Genomic DNA, 26,689 nt, shown 5'->3' with positions numbered 1-26,689 from the left:
CTTGTTGCATACATGCAGACACATACACACAGAGAGAGAGGGGGGGAGGGGGGGAGAGATGCATACCCAAATCCATAGGAAGCTGTTGAATTGTCTGCTTTTAGCGAATTGGTATTTTCCTATAAAGGATGCTGCAGCTAACTCTGTCAACATTTACTATTTCATGTTCAAAGCAGTAATGAAAATCATGCAACATGTGATGGGATTTTAACAAGCATCCGATCATTTTCAAAAGGACAGAGGATCAAGGTATTATTTAATAGGGTTTCCCCCCCTATATGTTCCCTAATGTGATCATTAAAAACCAGAAAGTAGAGACTTTCTTTTTGTCCCTTGCTTTATGTTAAAATATCCACTCCTGTGTCCTGATCATATATTGGTAATTTGCTTACAGAACTGCCTTGAGTTGAAAGGGTTCCCCCAACCCCCAGGAAAGCAAAAAAGGCGAAATGGGGAAAGGAAATGGCACATTTAAAGCACGTCAGGGTTTTTTTTTTTTTTTTGCTTTCTACTCAGTAGATGACTGTGCTATTAAAAGGGTACCAGGTCACGATCAGGAGAAGCTATAGATGTTGTAAACAGAATATAAGCAAATTAAAAAGTATATCAAATTACCTTAGGAATGTCTCCCTAAGAGCTAGATAGCTGCTCTCTAAAAAAAAGGAAATCCAGAGCTAATAAACTGCAGAGGCAAGAAAAATGACCCAATAGACTCTTACTTGATTGGGTTGGTGTTGTTTATTTAAGTAATGGGGTCTGTAGTTCTCCTTGATTCAGGTTTCCTCTAGGGACAGTTCTATTTTAGAATTAGGAGGGTTGAAGGTGTTCACTTGGTATTGTAAAATACAATTTATTGTGTGGCTGCACATCAACTTTAAATGCCACTTCTCCTACCCCCCCTTTTTTTTTACATAGCAGAAGATTGGTTTAGAAGGGTGTTGTGCAAACTAGCAATTCTAAGTAACTTAGAATGATGAGTCTCTCTTAATGATTCCCCCACCCTTTTTAAAAACCAAACACTGTGTTTCCACTTAAAACACAGCAGTATGAGTCAGCTGTTGCATCCATCTTTAGTCTGGCTTTCTAATCCATGGTAATTGTTCACAGAAAAAAAGAAAAGCAGCTCCTTCTTGTCTTGTCTTGCCTCTTCCCCGAGTAGTCTGGTAAAGGTGAGCTTGGCTGAAAATACCCTTCCATGTTCTGTGTTTAGAAAGAAAACAAAACAACCCCCTTCTAGATCTGCATAAGACATTAGTGCCTGTATCAGAGGCCACAATGCAGCCCTGTGTGTATATATTCAGCTGTCTAGTTGTCAGCTGCTATATTTTTATTGTTACAGGAAACCATCCAACATCACAAACAGGATAATTATCCCCTTTTTCTTCCCTGTTGCCTTGGTCTGTTTTAAGATGGAAGGCATGACCTTAAGTCAGATCATATTTTAACTCTCTTTGGTAAACACTCTGGCACCTTGTATGTGTTTTTTAAACACTCAGCCTTGTTTGGGTCTATAAAACTGTTGACCAGTCCTCAGCTATTGTGAGTTATGGCATCTCAGGGCTGACTGGGCTGGTTACAAGGACTGGCATTAAGTGTACAAAGCCCTTTTAGGTCCCAGCAGTTTTAGCCTGTCCCAAAGAACTCTTGGTCACCTCCCAAAGGACAAATTGATGTCAAATTTGGCTGTCTTTCAGGATTAAGTGCCTGTTTGCTTTTTCCGCTAACATGTGGTTTCAGAACAAAGCAGTTCAAATCTCCTCTATTCTTAACAAAGCATCTCAAATTGCTGAGTAAAATTCCTTAATCCTCCATCTTAATCTGAAAACATTACCACCAGCAGCAGCAACACATGGAAACTGGTTTCCTTCTTTTCTTTTCTTTCTCTTTCCCATAATGGTGCTTTTTTGTGTGTCTTCCCCCCCCCCTTTTCTTGGCTAACTCATTCTTCAGCAATCTATTGTCTACCAGGGCAATACATTCTTAGATTAGGGTTGCCCAATCATTTTTCTTTCTTATCTCTTCTACTCTAGTTTAAAGCATAAAACTCAATGATTCTCCTCTTTGTTTGTTTGTTTGTTTTCTTTTTTCTGTTGAAAGAAAGAAGATGAAGATTGACTTCTTCTCCAAAGGCAGCTGGAACAATTCTTTCTCTCACATTTTCTTCAAGGGATAAAGGGTAAAGTAGAAGTGCCTTATCTTAGGTGGTTCTGCTTGGGATTTTAATCTCATGTTTGAAGTTTCCTCTCGTTTTCATGCATTTATAACTGAAGGCCGCCTGAGTGGTTTTATATTGTCCATAAATGCTCAAAATGGAAATGTACATTAACTTATATTGCTAGCCTGATAGCTATATGCTATTGTCTAAAGCTATGCTATGATGTGCATAAGAACCATTATTAAACATGCCAGTCATAAATAATAAATTTGCTCTACATTATGTTTAAATCAGGACTTAAACATAACTGCATAATTAATCAGGTAGAAACATTCATTCAGAACTATTTCCCACAGTCCTTAAAGTGTAAAGGTTGCTTTAGAAAGGCCAATGAGGACTAATTTAGTGATTATAGTATCCCCTGATCTGGTGCATTTCCAGTTGTGCTAAGCTACAATGCTCATCATCCTAAGGTTCCATGCTTGCTGAGAATGATGGAATATTTTTATCTAATATTTCCAGTGGTGAAATTCAAAATATTTTTATTACTGGTTCTGTGGGGATAGCTTGGCGGGCATGGCAGAGGGAGGATACTGCAAAATTCCTATTCCCTCCCCACTCCTTGGAGACAATATTGTAATATCTCCATTCCTACCATACTCTGGGGCCAGCCAGAGATGGTATTTGCCGGTTCTCCGAACTTCTCAAAATTTCCAATACTGGTTCCCCAAAACCTGTCAGAACTTGCTGAATTTCACTCCTGAATATTTCTGCAAAGCATCAATTTAGGATAGGTTAATGTCAGAGGTGGGTTTCGGCCGGTTCGGTCTGGATCGGGGCAAATACAGTTATTTCACAAAGCTGCCCATAATGCAATTTTAATCACTCTGCAATGTTAATCTTATGGTTTAATGAAGAGAAAAGTTTTGAAGTGTCTTGGTGCATTTGTGAATTGTTTCAAAAATTGATATTCCCTTAACACTGCTGTCAAACCAACCTATCAGGAGGAATGTTTTGCAGTTCAGCAGACAAGTATGCACAAATATACATGCACAAATGCCTAGACCTTCTGGGTGGGAAATTTCCAAGACGCTTATTTGCTTTGCTTTTTTTGTGTGAAGAAAGTTCTGCCTGTTCATTCATGGGGCACTGGAAGTTTTAATGGTATCACTCTGTGTGATTGACCAATTTGAACCACTATGGAATCTGAATAGCTTGTATTGTGTGTGTGTGTGTATATGTGTGTGTGTGTGTGTGTGTGTGTGTGTGTGTTTGTGCTGATAAATAAAGGGAGACTAGTATAGATCTATTTCAAGCTATTTAGCTCTCATCAGCTAGCCATACCCTTACTGGGATTTGAACCTGGGCTATATTACATACTAGGCAGACATCTTAGCCATTAGGCCACAGGCTCTTATCCATTATCAGCGAAGCCAGGGTGAAAGGTATCTATTAGATTTTTACAACCCCTGGTAAGCCCCAATTATGGGAGGAAGCTAACTGCTTCCATCATCTGTCAATCGGCTCGTCACAAGAGTCCATCACGACAGAAGCCCAATATTTTTACTGTTGCCTTTGTTATATTTGTGTTTTTTTATTTGTGTTGATAAATAAATAAAGGGAGACTAGTATAGATCTATTTCAAGCTATTTAGAAATAGCTTGTAAAAGTCTAATAGATACCTTTCACCCTGGCTTCGCTGATAACGGATAAGAGCCTGTGGTCTAATGGCTAAGATGTCTGCCTAGTATGTAATATAGCCCAGGTTCAAATCCCAGTAAGGGTATGGCTAGCTGATGAGAGCTAAATAGCTTGAAATAGATCTATACTAGTCTCCCTTTATTTATTTATCAGCACAAATAAAAAAACACAAATATAACAAAGGCAACAGTAAAAATATTGGGTTTCTGTCGTGATGGACTCTTGTGACGAGCCGATTGACAGATGATGGAAGCAGTTAGCTTCCTCCCATAATTGGGGCTTACCAGAATCATATATATATGATTCATGGTAATTGTTTTACCAACTTAATCCTAAGGGAGACCCCCCCCCCAAAACCAAGATACAGAACAGGACAATGGCATCACCCTCCTCCCTTACATCAAAGGCACCACAGATAAAATCAGCAAAATTCTCCACAAACACAATATCAAGACAGTCTTCAACACTGACCAAAAAATAGCCAACATCTTAAAAAAAAACCAAAGACAAAATCCAGCTAGAAAACCAAGGAATCTACGAAATACTATGCAAAATCTGCCCTGCAACATACATAGGACAAACGAACAGAAGAATAAATGCACACATCGCAGAACACAAGAATGCAGTAAGAAAAAAAGAAAAAACTTCCTCCCTCTTCCAGCACCTTAAAGCTGCAGGACATGAAATTAATTTTGAAGGAACCAAATTAATCTCCAAACTGAACACTTCAACAAGAGAATTATTATGGAAGCTATCGAAATAGAGAAACACCCCCACAACATGAATAAATGTGACGATACCTCCCGCCTACCAGACATCTGGAAACCAGCCCTAGTCAACAAACGAGCCCCACCTACCACTCAGGCCATTGCAACACGAAATAACAATAGACACACGGCCAGCTCCAATCTACCAATCATGATACAACCACACAACCAATCATTTCACTTACTGAAACAAAGCCAGCATTCCACACACCCCCACTAAGATTTTATAGAAAGATGGCAGCTCTGATCACACTTTAAGCCCAAAACCCAGCTTGAAGATGGCGAGTGAGACCTCACTGAAATGTTGCCAAGACAATCTCAATCTTACATGGGAAAAGACCCGAATACAACAAGACCAGCATACCTACACCCGTGAAAATCTACGAAAACAAATTTTGTGTGTGTGTGTGTGTGTGTGTGTGTGTGTGTGTATAGCCATCCATCCTAGATGAAAAGTAAATTCCTCTGAGTCTGTCTCTAGCAAGTCTATTTAGGATTCTAGACTTAATTATATACAATAAAAAAAACATCCCAAGGAGACTGTTAAAGAGAACTAAGAGAGATTTGCTAATGAGTTCATTGGAGATTGACCAAAAGAGACATCATGTGTAGGATTGAATTAAGAACTAGCTATGTTTCATGATCAATGGTAGTAGCTGCAAAACGTCATCTGCTTAAGGTTATTTCTTTACTTCTGACATGCCTCTTTTAGCTATAGTATAGTATAGTTATATACTATATAGTATATTTATATACTATATAGTATTAGTATAGTTATGTCTAAGTAAGAATACAACTTTTCCAATCCAGACAAAAATCTAAGGACAAGAGACTGTTTGATCAGTCAATCAATTAAAGCATATGTATTGGCAAGGATAATGAAAATAAAGTGGTAACTATCTAAATCCAACTATTGAATAAGAAACTGTATTTTCGGAGACACAAGCAGAACAATCTTTTCCATTCTTTAGTTATTGCCATCTTGAAGTCTCACTGTCAATAAATAGTAGCCTAATTCTTGGTTAGCTTTCCATTCTATTTTAACCCCCATTATTGCCCCCAGCCAATTTTTGATCATTTTCCCCCCAAAAAATTGCCTCCTCACAGGTCCACCATAATTGGTAATATGTTCCGTGTATTGATTCGCATTTCCAGGATTTTGGGGGGGTATTTGTTGAAATTTTAGCTAGCCTTGTTGGTGCCAGGTGCCATCTGTAAAACATTTTGTACTGGTTTTCCTTGTATGGAACTGATAGTGTCATTTTTAAATTTATTCCCCAAAATTTTTCCCATTTGTCTAATTCAATATTATAGCCAAAGTTCTGCACCCATTTTATCATTTGTTCTTTCACAATTTCCTCTTCCATTTTATACTTCAGGAGGAATTTATATATTCTCCCTATCATCTTTCTATCTGGGCTTTGAATAATGTTGTCCAATTCATGTGGTTCTGTTTTGATGTCATATAATTTACTATCTTTATTATATTTAGTTTTGATTTGGAGGTAAGTTAGCCAATCAACTTTCATGTTCTGATCTGCCAATTCTTCAATTATTTTTAAATTTCCCTGTCTATCAATTAAGTCTCTGTATTTTAGGATTTTGTTCCAATCTGTAAAATTTGGGTGAGTCATCCTTTCTGTTGGTGATAACCAATTTGGGATTTTCACATAGTGGGGTTTTTTTATTTTGAGCCATTGTTGCAATAACGCTCTTCTGATTAAATGATTTTGAAAGTATTTGTGCGTTTTATTTTTATCATCCCATAGAAATGTATGCCAGCCTGCCTGCAGGTCATGGTCTTCTAAGGTCAGAATTCTTTTATTCTTTAGCTCTATCCAGTCCTTCACCAATATTATTGTTACTGCTGATGCATATAAATCCCAATTTGGTAATGCTAAGCCTCCCCTCTCCTTGCTGTCTTGCATTGACTTTAGTTTAATCCTCGGATTTCGTCCCTGCCAAATGAACCTAGCGGTTATTTTATTTAATTCTTGAAAGATTTTTTTACCTGGATTAATAGGTGTGGCTTGCAGCAGGAATAGGATTCTTGGTAATATATTCATTTTAATTGTTGCTATACCTCCCATAAGTGATAACTGAATATTTTTCCAATTTTCTAAATCTTTCTTTATTTGTATCACTAATTTATTATGATTATTGTCTTTAATTGTGGAACATTTTGCTGACAGCCAGATCCCCAAGTATTTCACTTTCTTAGCTAATTGCAATCTGGTTGCTACTTCCAGTTCCTCTTCTTACTTTTTTGTCATGTTCTTGATTATCATTTTTGTTTTGTCTCTATTGATCTTTAGTCCTGTCACTTTGCCATATTCTTCTAATTTTTGAATTAATTTCAAGCTGGATTCTAATGGGTCCTCTAGAATAAATACTAGGTCATCGGCATAGGCTTGGGCCTTATATTCTTCATTTTTGAGTCTTAAACCTTTTATTCCCTGGTCTTTCCAAATTTCATTTAGTAAAATTTCCAAAGTCAATATAAACAGCAAAGGAGAGGGGGGGGCATCCCTGTCTGACTCCTTTTTTATTTCAGTCTTTTTTGTTAGATCTCCATTCATCAGAACTTTGGCTGTCTGAGTGTTATAAAATCCTTCTATCATTTTTATAAATTTTTCTCCAAATTTCATCTCATCCAATAGTGTTGTTATAAATTTCCAGATTACGTTGTCAAATGCTTTTTGTACATCAGGGAAAACCAGTACCATTTGCTTTTCTGGATGCACCTCGTAATACTCTATTATGTCTAGGATGACTCTCGTATTATTTTTAATATGTCTGTGGGGTAAAAAATCCATTTTGGTCTGGATGTATTTGTTCATTTAAAACCTGTTTAATTCTTCCTGCCATAATTGCTGCAAATATTTTATAATCAGAGTTTAATAATTAAATTGGTCTGTAATTTTGAATTTCTTGTAGATTGGTTTCTTCTTTTGGGATTAGCGATATTATTGCTTCAGTCCATGATTCAGGTAATTTGGCTTTTCCTAAAACCTCATTAAACATTTCCACTCCCAGCTCTTCCAATATTATTTTGTTATATTTGTATAGTTCCACCGATATTCCATCTGGTCCTGGGGTTTTATTATTTTTCTGATTTTTCAGGACTAATTCCACTTTGGCTAACATTATTGGCCTGTTTATCGCCTCCCTTTGTTCTTTTGAGATTGGTGTTATCTTTTCTGTGTTTAAATATTGTTTTATTTTGATTTCCTCCATACTATCTTGTGCATATAGTTTTGTGAAGTATTTATGAATGATATGCTTCTTTTCTTCCGCTTTGTAATGAATTCTTCCCTCATCATCTTTTAATTGATATATCGTCCTTTTTTCTCTTTCGTTCTTCAGTCTATATGCCAGCCATCGTCCTGGTTTGTTGGCTTGTTCAAAGTAATTCTGTCTGACTACTTTAATTTTCTGTGTTAATTCCTTTTGCATTATTAAGTTGATCTTATGTTTTATCACCTCTATTTTTTCCTTTTTAGTTTTATTCTTTAGCCTCTTGTATATGCTTTCATAGTATCCCAGAGATTTTGAATTGAGGTGTCTTCTTTTTTATTTATTCTAAAAAACAATTTTAATTCTTTCTCCAGCATTTGAGTGTATTCTATTTCATTTACAATACTTGAATTCATCATCCATCTTTTTCTTCTTCTTTGACCTTTCCATCTTAATTTTATTGCATTATGATCTGTCCACTCATTGGCTTCTATTTCAATTTTTTTCTTTTTTTTAAATTAGGAATTATGTTGGTGAAATACAAAAAAGAACTCCAGTATTTAATACTACATATACTTACAGCGGCAAGGATTGCCTTTTCCCAGAAATGGAAAAATAAATTAATCCCAAATGAAGATGAAATAATAAGAAAGATTATGGACTGTGCCGAAATGGATAAACTAACTAAAGCAATCCAGGGCAAGGAAGAATCAGAATTCTACCAGATATGGGATAAATGGTATAGATGGATAGAGGAAAGAAACAAAAATCAATTAAAGAATATAACAAATGTCAAAAATAATAGTTATGAGTAAAATAAGAGGATTAAGAATGGTGAAATCCAAATGAAATACAATAGAAGGGGAAATAATATAAGGTGACCGGTATTGATTGATGATTGCTATTATAAAAAACAGGAAGTTCCTGTTCGTACTGTATTGTATAAATGTGGTGTACGACTAATTTTTGTGTGTGTGTATTTTACATGTTTGTTAATAAAAATCTTTATAAAAAAAATCTTGGTTAGCAATATTCTTTTATGGGCCATGAATAATGAAGAAATAAAGGTTTGGCACACAATGGCTAAACAATAGAGAGACACTAAATCTCCATTTCTGTTCTTGTTTCAGATCAACAATTCAGACAATAATCAAGTTTGACTTGGATCATTTCAGAGATTCTCTGATTTGACTCCAAACCAATTCCAATGTGAGATTTGGTGACTTATATATCCATTAGCTATCATGAGAAACCTTAAGAGCTATTTTGTTTGTCCAAACTAAATAAAAATGTTCATTCACTGTGGGCCTTTTCTGAATTGATGAGATTTGCCAAACTTAATAAAATAGTTATGTGAGTTTGATAATAACCAAGAACAACGTATTTCAGAATGTATATTCAGTTCTACAAAATCCATAAAATTACAAAGGGAGAGCGGATAGAAACAGATTATTTATTTTGCTTATCTCCAATGCTGTTTTGATTAATAGGACATATATAAAACAACCATGGAATAATGTAATTTGTGAAGAATGGAGAAAATTCAAAACTTTTTGGGTTGCTATTTCTGTTGGTAGAAGGATTCCCAGCCATCTGGTGTTACATGAAGCTGCTTTTCTCACCTCAACAAATTACTCCACTTCAAAGTGGGTGTATCCAGGGTTCAAAGTTAGTGTGAAATATGGCCAGTGCAGACCTTGTTTCCTAAATCCCAGAGCAGTAGGCTTCAAAAAGTGAAATAAATCCATGATGGAGAAGAGATCTATCAATGCCATCAAGGAGACTAGACTTTATTCACAGAATACTGATACATATTAGACCACTCTTCTGCCAAATAATAGTGCATCTGATTGTCTAAATCAGAGACACATAGCACCAAAAGGAAAGTAAGAGTTAAGGACCCTACATGATTTTGTGTGTAAGCCAATTAAAGAAGTGAAGAGAGAATGCACACTTACACTCAAGCAACAAATGACCTAATAGCTACAACCAAAGTGGGACTAAGAGGGAATATGGAAATAATTGTGCCTATGTTGTTATGTTCTAACAAGACCTAAGACAGACAAACAACAACATTAGAAAGGAAAAGGCATGATTTGGGTGAGAGGGAGGACTATTTCATTTCATTCATTCATTTATTGATCTTGTATGCCGCCCACTCCCAGAGGACTCCGGGCGGCTTACAAAAAACAAGGGAAGGGGATAATACACAAAACAACATGGTAAAATAAACAACAGTCACAATTTCTGAGGGGCTGGATATTTCGAAAGCCCCCCGGCCTGCTGGAGCAGCCAGGACTTAACGGCTTTGCGGAAGGCCGGGAGGGTAGTAAGGGTCCAGATCTCCACGGGGAGATCATTCCAAAGGGCTGAAGCTGCGACAGAGAAGGCTCTCCCCTGGGGAGTCGCCAGCCGATATTGGCTGGCGGATGGAATCCGAAGAAGACCTAATCTGTGGGATCTAATCGGTTTATGGGAGGTGATCGGCAGGAGGCGGTCTCTCAGGTACCCAGGTCCGATGCCATGAAGGGCTTTATAGGTAACGACCAGCACCTTGAAGCAGATCCGGAGACTAATGGGTAACCAGTGCAGCTCGCGGAGGATAGGCGTGACGTGGATGTACCTGGGTGCACCCACAATCGCTCGCGCGGCTGCGTTCTGGACCAACTGGAATCTTCGAACACTCTTCAAGGGCAACCCCATGTAGAGCGTGTTACAGTAATCCAGTCTTGAGGCAAATGAACATTTTGATGAGTTCTGTGTGCACCCCTGTGTAATCATTTTGATTACACTAAAAAGACTGAGGGCAAGAGATCTTTTTTCAAAAGGCTTTTAGTTGGATCCTGACTTATTCATACTACTTTGAGTAATCCACATTCTCTCAAACGCTCAGTGCGGCTGCTTAGCTAACTAAGCAAACTTAGTTAGCTCCTCTGCTCAGCTCTGTGTGGCTTCGTGCCCTGGGTTCCCAATGATTTGCACAGGTGGGAATTAGAATCCAACCTGCCAGAAAGACCTACCTGCCTGCATATCTGCCCATAGCAAATGTCTGTATAATGGTCCTTTCATCTCCTATGTCTGCCAATGCATATGAAAGTAATAAACCTTTATCTGCCTGAACATATTAGCGGTGCCTGAAAGTTGAACTCAGACAGGCTTATTAGAGCCCCCCATTCACAAATGGGCTGGGATCACTGAGCATTACACGTTATGCCATATCCTTTTCTCCTGGGTTCCCCTGCCCCCACCCCCATCCTTTCTGAAGTATATTTTCTATTGATGCTTTTCCCCCACACACACGATTAGTCATCCAGGAAATACTTAAATTACCAAATATATGGTTTTAAAGATTGATAGACCAAATTATATTACACTAATACAATATTCCAGGGATACAGAAATTAGAAGCCTTTACAGTGTATTTTGATTCATAAATTGTTCCTCTGTATTATATGGTTGGTCTGCAGCTAAGGGGATGTTTTTTCCTTCTCCTTTTTGTATTGCCTGATGTCAGATTCTCAGAGCCAGTAACCAAGCAAAAATAAATGTCTTAGTCCTTGGTTCAGAGAACTAATGGGTTACCAGCATAATTAATTTTATGTTTAATTACTATAGAATGAAACAATCCAACAATATCCAATCAATCCTTTGAACGACAGAACATAAGGTCAGCAATCACTAAGCCAATTGTTTTGAAAGAGAAATTTATGTCTGATTTCCTTTTATGTGCTGGTAAAAGAAATTGGATAAAAGTGGCCAAGCAACCATATATGTGTATATATATGGACATGATGATTATCTCCCCCCACTCACCCATAAACAAGCTCTAGTATGAGCTCATCTAGACTGTAATTTCTATTCTAGCTGGCAGCAACTCAGAATGCCTTTTTTTTTCAATCTAAAACCCTTTCCTCTACAGAATGGTCGGTCATGCATCTCCAGTCCAGGAGGAAATGCATCTTTCCCAAAGATAGAAATCTGTGCGAAATCAAGCTTATACTGATGTCTAGTTTAGAAACAGTTACTGCATCTTCATTTTGGAAGAAAGAGCAATGCTAAGCATTGAAAGTGTCTTCTACACCCAAGTTTGATTGCAATGCCTTGGACACGAGAAGCTTGCAAAGACTGCTCTCAAGCCTCCCTTCCAAAATTTAAGGCACTCAGCCACTATTTTAACACTGAAATCATGTTCAGGAAAGATGAGTTTAAACCACGGCTACAATCCTGCAAGAGAACTCTTGTTATTACTAAGCAGGGCTGAGCAAATGGTGCTGTTCTGGTGTTGCCCCAGGATCTGGAAGGCGTTGGATCCAACTGCCCTGTTTATATCACTATTAAAAACCACACGAATTCTGCCCTCATCACTTCTTGATACTCTGCCTCACATTCTGCCATCATCATCTGTCCTGCTATTGAGAATGCCCAAAATTCACAAAACACTGAACTCTTTTAAACACTGAACAGCAACTACACTAAGAGATATGGTGGCACAGCAGTTAGAATGCAATACTGCAGGCTACTTCTGCTGACTGCCGACTGCCAGCAGTTTGACAGTTCAAGTCTCACTGGCTCAAGGTTGATTCAGCCTTGCCTCCTTCTGAGGTCAGTAAAAGGAGGACCCAGACTGTTGGGGGCAACAGGCTGACTCTGTAAATCACTTAGAAAGGGCTTTGAAGCACTGTGAAGTGGTATAAGTCTAAGTGCTATTGCTACATTTATGTTTTGATATGTCTTAAATTCATTTTTATGATGTATGCTAAAAAGATTGATCATATTCTTGAAGACCACCACAGTCTGTAAATGCTGGGTCTAGAGGGGCTTCTAGCAGGAAACCAAATAACTTTTTTTCCCCTGGACAATATTATTGCTTTAGTCAATTGCCAGTTGAAAGACATATGGAACGCAGAATAACAGAAATTATAGAGTAAGCAACAATGTATGAAATAGGATTATGTGCATAATTATGCATATCGTCCTAAATTCATTTCAGTGTCAAGTAATATGTTATCAGGGATGGGTAATATATATCCATTATAATGAGAAACTCTGGAATTAATCACATAATTTAGGACAAGGGCACCTGAAACATTTTCTAAATGGGAAATAATACCACTAGAGTGTCAGTAACAGCTGATAAACACATGAACATAACAATATATTTGGCTAGTTTTTGCCCACAGAAAGATCACATGACTTCAAATATTAATAAAGCAACCAGACTGAAAAGATCCTAGAAAAGTATTGGGTTATACAGATGTCTGTTTAAAATTCATTTTGAATTTGATAAGTGCTGAAAAGGCCTTCTTGCGTAAGTAAAACACCATTTCTTTACTGTTTGTTCAGCATTTGCTATACAATATTAATAAACCAAACCACACTGAAAACTACTGTTTGGACAAATACATTCAAAAGAGTGTAATCTCCCTTTTTTTCTTTGTTTTATTTTAATGAATTCTCATCATGAAGATACAACCACTAGTAAAATGAGTGAAGGCTGACATATACTGTACATAGGAAACATTTTGTTGTGCCTGTGTGCTTTTTTACATCCTCTGTAAACTGGAGCATTGACTTCAGCTTTGCGGTAAATAGAGAAAAAGGGAGAATGATTTGGAAAGCATTAATTTTCTTCCAATATTTTCTTCCATCAGTTCCTTGAAATGCTTTTAATCTGGTTGAATGCAGCTCATGTTGTCTTTGTTCACAATAGGAAATTGTTCAACAATGCAAGCCTTCCCCAGGTCAGACCCACTGAATTTCACCAAACTAACACAGTGCAGGGCATTCTAACTCTGAATTGGATCTCAAAAGGCTAGGATGCCAGAATCTGATTGGGGTATGTATCTTCAAAAATTATTTGGAAGAAATGCTTTTGAACATCCCTTTACAGATGCTACATCATTTCACAATCTCAAAAAGATTTGTTGCCTTATTCAAACAGCCATATACAGTATTTAGTGCAACTCACTAAGGTTTGAAAAAAGACACTCTGGCTTCAAAGAAGTGTTGTACTTGTACTTCTACCTACTCAAAGCATCTAACAGTATCTGGTTGTCAGGCTGTTGTATTTCATCACTAGCTGATCACTGTGTTCCTCCTCTCCCTGTGCATATATATAAATTACAGAGTTCCAATGTAAAACCTGTTTCTTAGGAAATAAATTTAGGAATTAAACTCTGCAGAAAATCTGAGGCTGCATTTCACAATAGTAATAACACAGGCAATTGGCTGAGATGTTTCCTGAGGAATACATAGGTTAATCTTCTTGCTGTTAAGCTTTTAGATTGAACTTTTCTGCATTTCTGATAAATATGTAGAACTACATTTTTAGGCTACTATTCTGTTCAATCTTATCTTTGCCAAAGTTTCACTAATCAGAAGAGGTGGGAAATACACACACACAAACCAACACACACACATCATGTCTATATCTATATATCTAGCTGTGTGTATGACGAAGTGTAAGAGAGATATAGCTATGTAAATATAATAAATTATATAAATAAATGTATCTGGGAATATAGGGATATGCATGTAAAAGTCAAGCCGGATGTTTATTTTTTTAAAATTTATAACATTTGTTCAATTTTTTAAAAAAATCAGATAGCATAGATTAAAATAAAAATATGTATTAAACAATTATACAGAATGCAGAATTAAAATGAATGATAAAATAAACATTTTTATTTTATTTATTTATTTATTTTTTCAACAAGGGTAGTTATAATTCTAAAAATAATTTCAATTCAAACTTTAACAAAAATTGCTTTCTTTGTTTTTACTCTGTAGTATAGGTACTCCAGCTTCTCCTGGTGTAGAAATTTGACAGATGGTTAAACACCCAGATTCCCAATTTCTTCTGGGCAGCCTCAATGATCATGACTTTGATCTGGATTCAACTGCCTAAGAATCTGCTAAGTCTTAACGGAAATCTTATAATTCATTGGGTAGAACTTGTGTGCTGTGCTGTTACCCAAGTCCATGGGCTAAAGGCCTCCTCTTGCTGTGGTTGATTCCCTCATGGAGCTGAGGGGGGCGTGGCCTGTGTGTGACACATCCGGCCCCTAAGCCACCAGTTTGACACCCCTAAACTATACAGACAATGAATAAACACAGTGGGGCCCACAGGCAACCCTCCAACTCTTGAAACCTGCCTCTGGTTCATTATTTGTGTGAGTGAATGGGTGTGTGAGTGGGGATGCATGCATCTTTGAGTCAGTTTTTTTTTGGCTCTGGTGCCTGCCTAGAGCAGTTCTGCACTTTTCTTGGCCAGACTTTTTGGAAGTGCTTTGCCATTGCATTCTTTTTCTTAGGGCTGAGAGAAAGGGACTGACCAAGGTCACCCAGCTGCCTTTATGTCTAAGGCAGGATTAGAACTCATAGACTCTTGGTTTCAAACCTGACGCTTTAAACCACCACACCAAACTGGGTCTCTCAGCTGGAGCTTACTGAGATCCAATGACAGGACTTCTATGCACTGCTTTCCATCCGGTTTTAACAACGGAATATGTCAGCAGATTTTTGGCAACATGCTTCGGGGAGAAGCCAGGTCAGTGGGCCTTATATAAAGTTTATGAAGTGGCAGACCACTTTCAATGAGAAAAATAAAATGTAAGATGGGTCTGTTTTAAAGCAGCAATTGTCAGAATTCATATTCAGTATGTTATATGAAGCACATGTCATTAACGACTGAATTACTTGACTTGTAACATGAGCTAAATCAAAGTTAATGTCAGGCCACATGAATCACACCTTGAAATATATCACTAAGTGCATTGAAAGAGGCATCTTTGCTCTTCTCCCCAAAGGGAACCCAAAAATGTGGGCTTTGGGTGTTTTTTCCCCTTAGTTATCAAGATGACAGATTGAGGGGGGGCTTCCCTCCTCCCTTAAGACTTATAATCTTGCTGTCAAAAACAATCATGATGTGAACAGCAACAGTCTTGGATTTGGCATTCCACAGTAGACTGACAATTGACAAGGAAATTTAATGTTTGTAGCACAGAGAAAATGTATCATGGGGTAGGTAGATGAATTCGTAATCAAGTGGATCTGAAGCATTACATTGCTGTAAATCCAAAAAGTCAAAACAGGTTTTCTTTTAATTATTTGATCTCAATGATCTCATCATTGATCTCATTAAAATTGATTTACATGCATGAACTTCAGTTTATATCCAGGTTTTTGTCCATCATGTCCTGTACTTTTTAAAGACATTGTGGGCAAACACATAGACCTCCTGTCTTATGATTATGTTGGCAAGATATTAAGTCTAGATTCAAAACTTCTATACTTTTTGTTAGATTGTTCTCCTGCTACTGTGCCTTCCTATGTTCTCTTCCAGAAAGCTATATGCCAATTCCTTTCCTTCCGAAGGGCAGGTCATTCATTCTCCCTCTCTCTCTCTCTCTCTCTCTCTCTCTGTCTCTCTCTCTCTCTGTCTCTCTCTCTCTGTCTCTCTCTCTCTCTGTCTCTCTCTCTCTCTGTCTCTCTCTCTCTCTTTCTCTCTCTCTCTCTCTCTCTCTGTGTGTGTGTGTGTGTGAGAGAGAGAGAGAGAGAGAGAATATGCACACATAATATATGCAAACTTAAGTTAAATCAAAATGCTTGTATATGTAGCCACAAGAAGCAGCTCTAAAATAATATTTCATTTCTTTCCACTCTATTGCACAATAATAGCTTTTATACTGTTCTTTAATTAGTACAGCTGAAATAACACAGTGGCTAAAGCTGTTGTCTAAAGGACAGAAAAGCTATATTGATAGCTTAAGACTTGGAAGAATTTTTAAAGGATACAGTGCTTTTCTTTTGCTGGGCTAGCCTGTTGTCCCCCTGGGCTTTTCTTGAAATAAATCTAAGGTTTTACTCTATTAGGTACAGTATAGGAACTGATAAATGATGAAACATATTTTAAAAAACACACACAGAATGAAAACTACCTGACCCAGCCAGGAAAATAAAACTACTAATGTTTAATAATTGCTGGGGGACGCAGTGGCTCAGTAGCTAAGACGCTGAGCTTGCCAATCAGAAAGGTTGGCAGTTTGGCGGTTCAAATCCCTAGCGCCGCGTAACGGAGTAAGCTCCTGCTACTTGTCCCAGTTTCTGCAAAACCTAGCAGTTCGAAAGCATGTAAAAATGCAAGTAGAAAAATAGGAACCACCTTTGGTGGGAAGGTAACAGCATTCCGTGTGCCTTTGGTGTTTAGTCATGCCAGCCACATGATCACTGAGATGCCTTCAGTTAGCGCTGGCTCTTCAGGTTTGAAACAGAGATGAGCACCCCCCCCCCTAGAATCAGGAACGAGTAGCACATATATGTGAGGCAGGGGTAGGTTCCTGCCAATTCTAACCTCTTCTATAGAAGAGGTTCCACAAATTACCATGCCATTTAGAACTGGTTCCAGTTCCCTCCCCCCACCCGTCTGCACCATGCTTGCTCCGCCCACCGGTCATTGATTGGCTGGCTCACCAATCACCCCCGCCCACCTCTAAGATTCCTATCTAAACCTTAAAGTCTTAAAGCTGACAAGTTTGAAAATCCCTGGGGTTTTTTTGTAAAGGGTTAGGGGTGCAAGGTTCTTGTAACTTGACAGCTTTAAGACTTGCACACTTCAATGCCAGAGTTCCTGAGCCAACATGACTGGAGGAGGAATTCTGAGAGTTGAAGTCCAGAAGTCTTAAAGCTGTCAAGTTTGAACACCCCTAGGGGTTTTTTTCTAAAGGGTTAGGGATGCAAGGATCTTGTAACTTGACAGCTTTAAGACTTGCATGCTTCAAATGCCAGAGTTTCTGAGCCAACATTTTGGTTGCTAAGCAAGAGCATTGTTAAGTGAGTTTCACCACATTTTACAAATTGGCCATGCCCACCCAGTCACATGACTGCCAAGCCACTCCCACCCAATCACATGGCTGGCAAGCCACTCCCACAAAGCAGGCCACACCCACAGAAGAGGTTCTAAAAAATTTTGAAATCCACCACTGGTTACCTTTAATAATTGTTGACTTTCAAATTGCCAGCCTTTTACATTTCGGCAAAAAGCATACCAACAATCTACTAAATGAAAGAATACCCCTATTAAAAGGCCTAGTAAAAATCAATCTAACAATGAATTTGGATAGCAGCCTTCCTATTCATTTGGAAGTTAAATGGAACCTACCAAAAATAAATATGTGGTTTATACATGTTGGATATAGTCCTTAGATAAAGATTTTTCTTTGTAAATGAAATGTTTAAAGCAAAATCTCACATCTTCAGAGTCTGAATTGTGGCCACTTTCAATCTCAACTGATGATAGGTTTGGGGACTGGATAAGATCAATAATCAAAAATCACCAATAAATGGGAACTTTGCTTCTAATGATGGGGTAAGAGTGTGCACTTAGTGCATTTAAACAAAGACCTGGAAATCCAGCAAGATCGGGCTGTTCTTCTCAAGAATGTTTATTTGAGTAGTCAAGCTCCCCCATTTAAAGCAGGGAGATATTTATATCAAATAACCGTCCCCAAAATCCGAAGGGCATTAACCTTAGTGTGCTGCAACATGCTTCCCACTGCAGTTTTTGAGGGCCAATACAAAAAACTACTACAGTTTATGAGCTGAGACTGTCCCCCCCCCCGCTGCCCCCCTGAACAAGGGGCCATTGAAACTATAGTTCACTTCCTGCTATACTGCATCTATAAGGACTCATGGATTCAATTTGCAACACCTTACCTAATAAAATATCCAGGAAATACTGATCTTTTTTACATGCAACTAGTGTTATCAGATCAGTTTTTGAGAAGTTTCTCTGAATATGGCCAAATTCTGCTGTACTATATGTGAAATTAGGCAAATTTTAACTGCCCACTGTTAATCCACCACCATTCGTAAGAATTATTCTATCTTATTTTTATTTCACTATCGTTGTTGTTGTTTGAATGCTTTTATTTGCTGGTTGGTGACTAAAATGGGAACTTTCTGAAGTACCTTTAAGGTAGTTGGTCAAATAAACAAAACTTTAATAACAATTCAAATAGCAAATAAATTTATCCCACAGCAACATGCACAGATAAAAAACTTCTGCTGCATTCTGGCAACTATTAATTGTGAGCAGCTGTTGAATTGTATATATCACTAGAATTAAAAATAATTCGTTCAGATTTACAGATCAGATTTAAATCTTTATTAAACAGGTAACAAATGTTAAATAAAATGTAAATATTATGTAATATATTCCTGAAGTTATATTTAAATGGTCAGAGAATGGACAGACAATTGGCAGTGCTCCACTGTGAATTTTGTGATATCAGAATAAGAATGCTGTATGCTGAATTTTGAGGAACAGAAACAACACAATAGAAAATGCAGTACTGTATATCCCAGATAGATATCTCATTTTATAGCCTTTGTTAATAAGAGTTAATGCAACATCATATATAAAAGCTACCTGAATTCTAACTTCTCCAATCTCTTCCTTCAGAACCAATAAATAAAGGTTAACCCATTCACCCTTAATTTGCATAACATTTTCCAGCATAGATCTAGAAGCTGTGTAACTTCACATGTCATGTCCATGTACACGTGATTATGTGTAGGGCTGGGATGCCTTTGTATAGGGACTCAGAGAAGAACACAAATCCAGAATAAATTGCAATTCCTATGTAGCGATATAAGATATTTGGTGTGCCTTCCTAACATGTTGGTATGCTGACATAGACACACAGAGAGATATGCATGTGTGTGTGAGCACTTGCACACATATGCACACACGCAAATATTCTTTTTATATAAAACACGAGTATTTTAGCTGTAATCATATAAATTACCCTGATTTTTTTAAAGTCTAAGATTTCTAGCAGGAATACTGGGAAGAAAAAAAAACCTTCTCCATTGTTTTTATTTCACCTCTTCTTGAAAAGTATTAGTTACCACTCTTTTGCAGTCAAATTCTAAACATATTAACTTGGAAATAAGTCCCATTGATTTAATTAGAGCATTCCTCTGAGCAAGTCTACAGAATGTTAACCTTAATTGGGAGTTTCTCCTAACTAATGAGGAAATACGTTGAGGACTGCAAGCTTATCTTTCTTTTCTTTTCTTTTTCCTGAGGGGGAAAAAAATAACAAGGAATGATTATTTTTAGCTGGGTTGTTCCTGTGTTTTATCTTTAAATGGGTGTATGAATTCAAGTGATGGAGAAGGTTTTTCCTCTGCTGTCTGCCATCTGGGTTGTGTCTGGTCAACATCATCATGACAGGGGGAAAGGGCAAAATGCAGAAAGAAAGAACCTGGCAGAAGAATGAAAGAGAGAAAGGGAGGGAGAGAGGGAAAAAGAGAAAGAAGGGAGGCTTAAAGTTTAGAATGAAATAAACAAAAGAATTTCTTCGCTGAGTCATTCTGCTAATGCCTGGGGTCTACTGAGATCCCGACCCTTTCTGTCAGAGCAGAAATCCTACCAAATGAGTGTGAGCATTACAGTAAGCCAGATCCTCTTAACTTCCACGCATGTGATCTCAGCAGAATCTCTCACTTGTTTCATAGATATGTATGCACTAATGCTATCTTATGTTAGGATGATCTGAAGCGAGCGAATCCTTTCAAGTCATTGCGCTTGGCTAAAACAAGTTGCACTTTCGTGTTGTTGTTAGTTGAGAAGTTGTGTCCAACCCATCACAACTCCATGGACAATGTTCCTCCAGGCCTTCCTGTCCTCTACCATCCTCTGGAGTCCATTTAAGGTCACACCGACTGCTTTGGTGACTCCATCCATCCACCTCATTCTCTGCCATCCCTTTCTTCTTTTGCCCTCAATCTTTCCCAGCATTAGGCTCCCCTGGCCTGCCGGAAAAGCCAGGTCTTAATAGACTTACGGAAGGCCGCAAGAGTGGGGAGGGTCCGGATCTCTGGGGATAGATTGTTCCATAGGGCCGGGGCAACTACAGAGAAGGCCCTCCCCTGAGGAGCCGCCAAATGACATTGTCTAGTTGACGGCACCTGGAGAAGGCCCATCCTGTGAGATCTTTTCAGATACTGGAAGGTATTGGCAGAAGACGGTTCCGTAGATATCCAGGTCCTAAGTCATGTATGGCTTTAAAGGTAATGACCAGCACCTTGAAGCGCGTTTGGAGACTGATCAGGGGTCAGTGCAGCTTGCGGAGGATGGGTGTAACATGGGTGTGTCTTGGTACACCCAATATCGCTCGCCAGCTGCATTCTGAACCAGTTGTAGTCTCCGAACGCTTTTCAGGGGCAGCCCCATGTAGAGCACGTTGCAGTAGTCAAGTCTTGAGGTGACGAGGGCATGAGTGACCATTTGAAATGCCTCCTGATCCAGGTTTCCTTCATGACAAATGTCTCCCCCTCCAAGGAACCCCAAACAGCAAGTCACATGGGGCATGGCTATTCAGTAAAGCCATGGCCATATTTACTGTAATTGTATACAGTAAATAAATATTTACTGATATTTACTGTATACAGTCAACAAGGAAGAGAGGTTGGGTACAAGGTAAGGCAGAACCAGGTGAATGGGGTTCTATTAGTTCTCCCTAAATTTGTGCAGCAATATAAGGAGACATACTTTTTAAATATGTTATATGTCATATTTTCCTATAAATACGTACTTCTTTGGAAACAAATATATTGTGTGAAAGAAGGCATTTTTGATCCTGAAAAATGTATACCATTTAATAGTATATTAAATACTATTTAAGAGTTGAAGGATATGGAACGTAGTTAATATAAATGTCTTCACTTTGCTTTTTTTTAAAAGCTATTATATAATTTTACTGGAATTTTTTGTTAGAGAGCAGCTATAAAGCCAATTTCTTGATTGTCTGCAGAATCACGTACTATTTCAGAATTCAACAGTTCATGAAACAAGAATTCTAGGACTTCTTAATACTTTGAGCTTCCTAATGCTAATTAGCACAATATCACTTCTTTGCTACTGAAACGTAACCTCTCTCTCTTCCTCCAGCAAACTGGGAGACAGAAGGAGGCAGTCATTGTCAACAATTGCAAAAATAACAAGAAAAATAAAGAAGTAAATCACAAATTATTTCTCAATGTTCTGTAATTTCGTCATCATTCATGCATTTTCTCCAAGGCTCCTACTTCTACAGAACCTGGAATATACACAATTGTGCAAGCTGCTATCAGAAAAGGACCTGTGGTTTCCTAAGTAAAATGCAAGTCTCACCATGCTTTGTACATGCCTTGTGTACATGTCTTGCCCTATATAGCAATAGCACTTAGACTTGCATACCGCTACATAGTGCTTTTACAGCACTCTCCAGGGGTGGGCTGCTACGGGTTTCTCGGGGTTTGGGAGAACCCATGGCCAGTTCGGAGAACCTCCAAATCCCACTCCTGACTGGCCCTGCCCGCCCCTCCCCTCCCAGGAGTCTCCACATGGCCCATTTTGGTTGCAAGGTAAGTGCAGAGCTCCCACGCAGGCTCAGGGAGGGAAAAAGCAGGCCTCCTGGAAGGCCTCCAGAGCCCGGGGGAGGCAGTTTTTGCCCTCCCAGAGGTTCAAGCAAAGCTTTCAGAGCCTGGGGATCATGAAAACGCCCCCCCCCCTTGTTGGGCAGGAGGTCGACTAGACCATGCCCACCATGGCCATGCCCACCCAGCAAACAGGCAGAGAACCCATTGCTGAATTTTTTGAAGCCCACCCCTGGCACTCTCTAAGCAGTTTACAGAGACAGCATATTGCCCCCAACAATTTGTGTCCCCACTTTACCAACCTTGAAAGGATAGAAGGTTGAGTCAACCTTGAGCTGGTCAAAAATCAAACTCCTGGCTGTGGGTGGAGTTAGACTGCAATACTACATTCTAACCACTGCACCATCATGGCTCATAGATCCCTCTATGTTACAAGAAAATTCACAAAAATGTTGCTAGGATGGGAACATTTTATTTGAGTGGCAATAGAAGTCAATTTCATCACAGTGCGCAAGAAGACCAAATACAAGCATCATAGTATCACCTGGTAAGTAAGAAGAGCCTGCTTGTTCCATACTTTTTCATTAGATTAGTCCAGAAAATCTAGAGTTTAAGAGTGGATTCAAATTTGCTTGGAGTTAGTCTTCTTCTTTTTCTTTTTCCCAAAACAGACCTGAACAGAAACTTGTGCTTTAATACTTCCTATCATATTTGGAATCACATTTTCCATGTAATAAAATTTCCCACCACAACTTCCTGAACTAGTCCTTTCATTTTGTTGTGGCCTGCAACAGCCAGCAGAGCTGGTGGCAGACTCAGACAGTGAGGAGGTTGGGGAGGAACATGGGCCAGTCCTGGAGTCTGGGAAAGGCTCTGATGAGGGCTCTGTGTCAGAGGCAGAAATGGGGCCAGGGCTGTCTGACAGTTATCAGCTGCCGTCGAAGATCAGTGGGGCAGAAGAACAGCTGGAACCTGTTCCCGATGTCTGCATGTGCAGAGCTGCCAGGAGAAGGGAATAGTTAAGGAACAAGGGCCAACTCGGGAGTAAAGGCACAGGTGAATGGTGAATGGCTCCTACAATAGGGAATAAAAAGGAGGAAAAGGGAAGTGGAGTTTGCAGGAGACAATTAGTTTTTTTAATTAGTTTGAAGATTTGTTTGTGACTGTCAGAGACTCCTTGCCAAGTATTTTCTTGTACAGCATTGCGTTTGGAAGATACTGGCAGCTATCCAAGCCTGATAAGGTCTGTGGTTGTAAATTTACTCTTGAAAGACTGTTTGGCAGGACTTTGCTGGATGTAAATAAGAGGAATTTACATTAGTTTAATAAAAAGGGGTTTTGTCGGGACAAGGAGTCTGCTTCGTGATTTTGTGAACCCTAGGTCAGAACACATTTTTCTTGGCAAGGTTTTTTCAGACGTGATTAGCCATAACCTTCTTCTTCCTAGGACTGGGAGAGAGTGACTGGCCCAAAGTCACCTAGGTGGTTTCATGAGTAAGGCCTGGCTAGAACCTCTGGTCTTCTGATTCATATCCTGGTGCTTTAACCATTTCATTACACTGGGTCTCCCTTCTGGAGCTTATTGGGATCCAATGACAGGAGTCTATGAACCGTAGGATTAAATGTCAGCAATTGGGTGGAAGTATGAACAGTGCATTTCAATTCTTAAATATATGAAGATTTTTAAAGTTTAAACTCTTTTTATTTTCCATGATCTGGACCGTATTATACAATCCTGAATGCTAAAGGTGTCTACGCAACGCAGCAGTTCCTTTATTTGACAAATATCACAATAGTACAAAACAAGCTCCACCCATTAAGCATACTTGTATACAACATTGCATCCACATTCAGAAGGGGAAGAGATTATACAGCAAATTTCTGGTGATAATTTTTCCTCCCTCCCACAAATCATCATATTGGATACCTCTTTGAAATATTGTAAAAATATCATTTAGTCCTGTGGCACCCTAAAATTTAATACACACAATGTTGCTAAATATTTGTGGATTTTACACTTCATCATATATAGTGGATTGTTGGGAAGAGAATAATAGTCCAGTGGTACAGCCAGTCTTGAACTCAATCCTAGCATCCCTAGATAGACATGAGAAAATTGTTAGAGAGCTACTGCCATCCAAAATGGGCAGTCCTAAATTAGATGGACCAATGATTTTGATTCAATTGGAAACACCTCCCTATAGTTCTAAGTGATGCGGCAAAACATTTCTTAACCCTAATGTTCTCCCAGGTCCCTTTGGTGTTTTTGCTGTGAATCACAAACACAGCACATCATCCTCATCTATGAAGCTATAATGCATCGTGCTGTGAAGGACTGTCATCATCATCATCATCGTTGTCATCCTAAAACCACTACAACCAGCATGAACCACTTCAGTTTCTTATCTAAGCTGCCACTCACCTACTAGAACTAAAGAGCGAGATTGCCAAAGAGCCAAATCTCAAGAATGTCATTCCCTTGAAGAGCTTTTGCATCTGTCAGTTTGTTTAGAAGCATCACTGCTATTGGGCCACCCTTCTTTCTTTGAAGAAGAGGAAACCAGATTGATTGCCCAATTAGAGACAGTTACATTTTCATATATCTTTGGACAAGGCCAAACAATCTGCAGTAAAATTAACATAGCTTGCACTCAACTCATTGTGCCCCTCTTTTTCCCAATATTTAATGTGCATTTTCTATACCAGCATCCCAGAAGAAGCTCAAAGGCACTTGAATAAAGAGTGCCTATTTCCCCATGGGTCTCCTTCCTTCCTTCCTTCCTTTTAAAAAAGGTCTTTATACATAACTTTCAAGTGAACCACAATTCATGACAATGTTTTTCCAAGTGTTTTACTTGGTTAGGATGGGTTTGTTTTTCCTGCAGTGCAAAGTGTGGTGCTGACTGTCTCACTGTGAGAGAGACACTGAAGTGGCTGCCAGGATGTCAGAAAGAAATCAGGTAACCAAGGGAATGGCCTTGCAAAGGAAGGGAACTCATTTATCTTTAACCGAAAACCTCCCTTCATGGCTGGCTCCTTCTTCTGCTTTAAGATACACTTAACCTATCAGCAATAGGAGATTAAATACTCCTTCCCATGGGTCAGTTTCATCACTGCCACGGTTGACCTCCCCATGGCTTCCTTATCCCATATTATACATACATACATACATACATACATACATACATACATACATACACATACATACATGTATGTGCGTGCGTCCGTGTGTGTGTTTGTGTGTGTGTAACAATATATAAAAAAGCAATGCACTAATGACAAAATCTGACTCCAGTGAATGGATTTTCATGATTCTATATTGAATTGAAACACAGGACTAGAGAGCTCCAGAAAATAAAGCATGTGTATTAAGTTAAGGTTAATTTAATTAGGAATTGTAAAAAGATAGAGCCGCTGAACTTTGCAGCATTTTCACTCTCATTTTCCTCTTATGTCTCAGCTTTTTACTTAGTGTTGGTTATGATTTATTCAAGGATTTATTGAATGATTTGATTCAAAAATTTGTATAATTTCATTGAAATGTATTTCAGTGAAATTAGGATATGGGCCTATGTTTTTTATTTTCTTTTTAAAAAAAAATAAACAATTAAATTATTCTTGCAAATATGACTTAAGAGATCTAGTTATGAAATAGCTATTCCTTAATTTTTTGGCAGACAGCTCTAAGCCTTAACATGATATGACGCGAAGCTGATATTTCTGGAGGCAGATTCCAGACAGTGCACTATTTTTCAGTCATTTGGTGTGTAGCAAATTTCAGTTCAAAGTATGAAATAAAAGTGTCAACTGATAGCATCTTGAAATCTGAAGTCCCTGAGATATTTTATAACCTCATCCCCCTTAAATTGCTGTAAAAGTTAAAGCCAAAAGTTACAGCCGCGTTGCATTTATTTTTCTAAAGTAAGCCCCTATTCTCCCATAGACTTATGACATTGCTCAATTTTAAGCTAAACCTTCAGCCTTTCGTCTTCTAAATCCAAAACATTTATAGACTCCTTCTCTTTTAAGAAATCCTTTAGTAAAGGATTTCTTAAAAGAGAAGGAGTCTATAATTGTTTTCAGTAAATAAATTGCACCTGTGGTTAGAATTCTGAACCTACCTATGTGGGATTTCTGGTGTGAACTAGCCCTGCTCTCATTACATAAATGTACATTTTAAATATTTTCTACCTTTGGACCTGCTTAACAGAATAAGAATATATAAGTTGGCAAAGCGCTTGTCCAGCGGTGTCAAACTTGATTTCATTGAGGACCGCTTCAGCGTTGTGTTTGATCTCAGGTGGGAGTTGCCAGAGTGGATGTGGTGAGAATTGCCAGGGTGGGCATGGCCAGCTTGACATCAGTCATGTTAGGGACACTTGTGGTGGCCTGAGTGCTCTGCCAG

General features: G+C 38.5%; 1 long non-coding RNA gene across 1 annotated transcript; it reads left to right on the top strand.

Moving 5' to 3' along the window:
• Positions 1 to 1,020: 1,020 nt before the first annotated feature.
• LOC148045628 (uncharacterized) lies at positions 1,021 to 8,870 on the top strand. The gene is made up of 4 exons (XR_015696611.1): positions 1,021 to 1,169; positions 2,098 to 2,176; positions 7,561 to 7,613; positions 8,383 to 8,870. It is a non-coding gene; the product is annotated as an uncharacterized LOC148045628 (long non-coding RNA).
• The last annotated feature ends 17,819 nt before the right edge of the window (positions 8,871 to 26,689 follow it).

Source organism: Thamnophis sirtalis, unplaced genomic scaffold (genome assembly GCF_051295495.1).
Source record: "Thamnophis sirtalis isolate CommonGarterSnake01/CBP01778 unplaced genomic scaffold, rThaSir2_p1.2 scaffold_5, whole genome shotgun sequence".
Lineage (NCBI taxonomy): Eukaryota > Metazoa > Chordata > Lepidosauria > Squamata > Natricidae > Thamnophis > Thamnophis sirtalis.
Note: the sequence above shows the minus strand (reverse complement) of the source record. Positions and strands in the feature narration are given on the sequence as shown.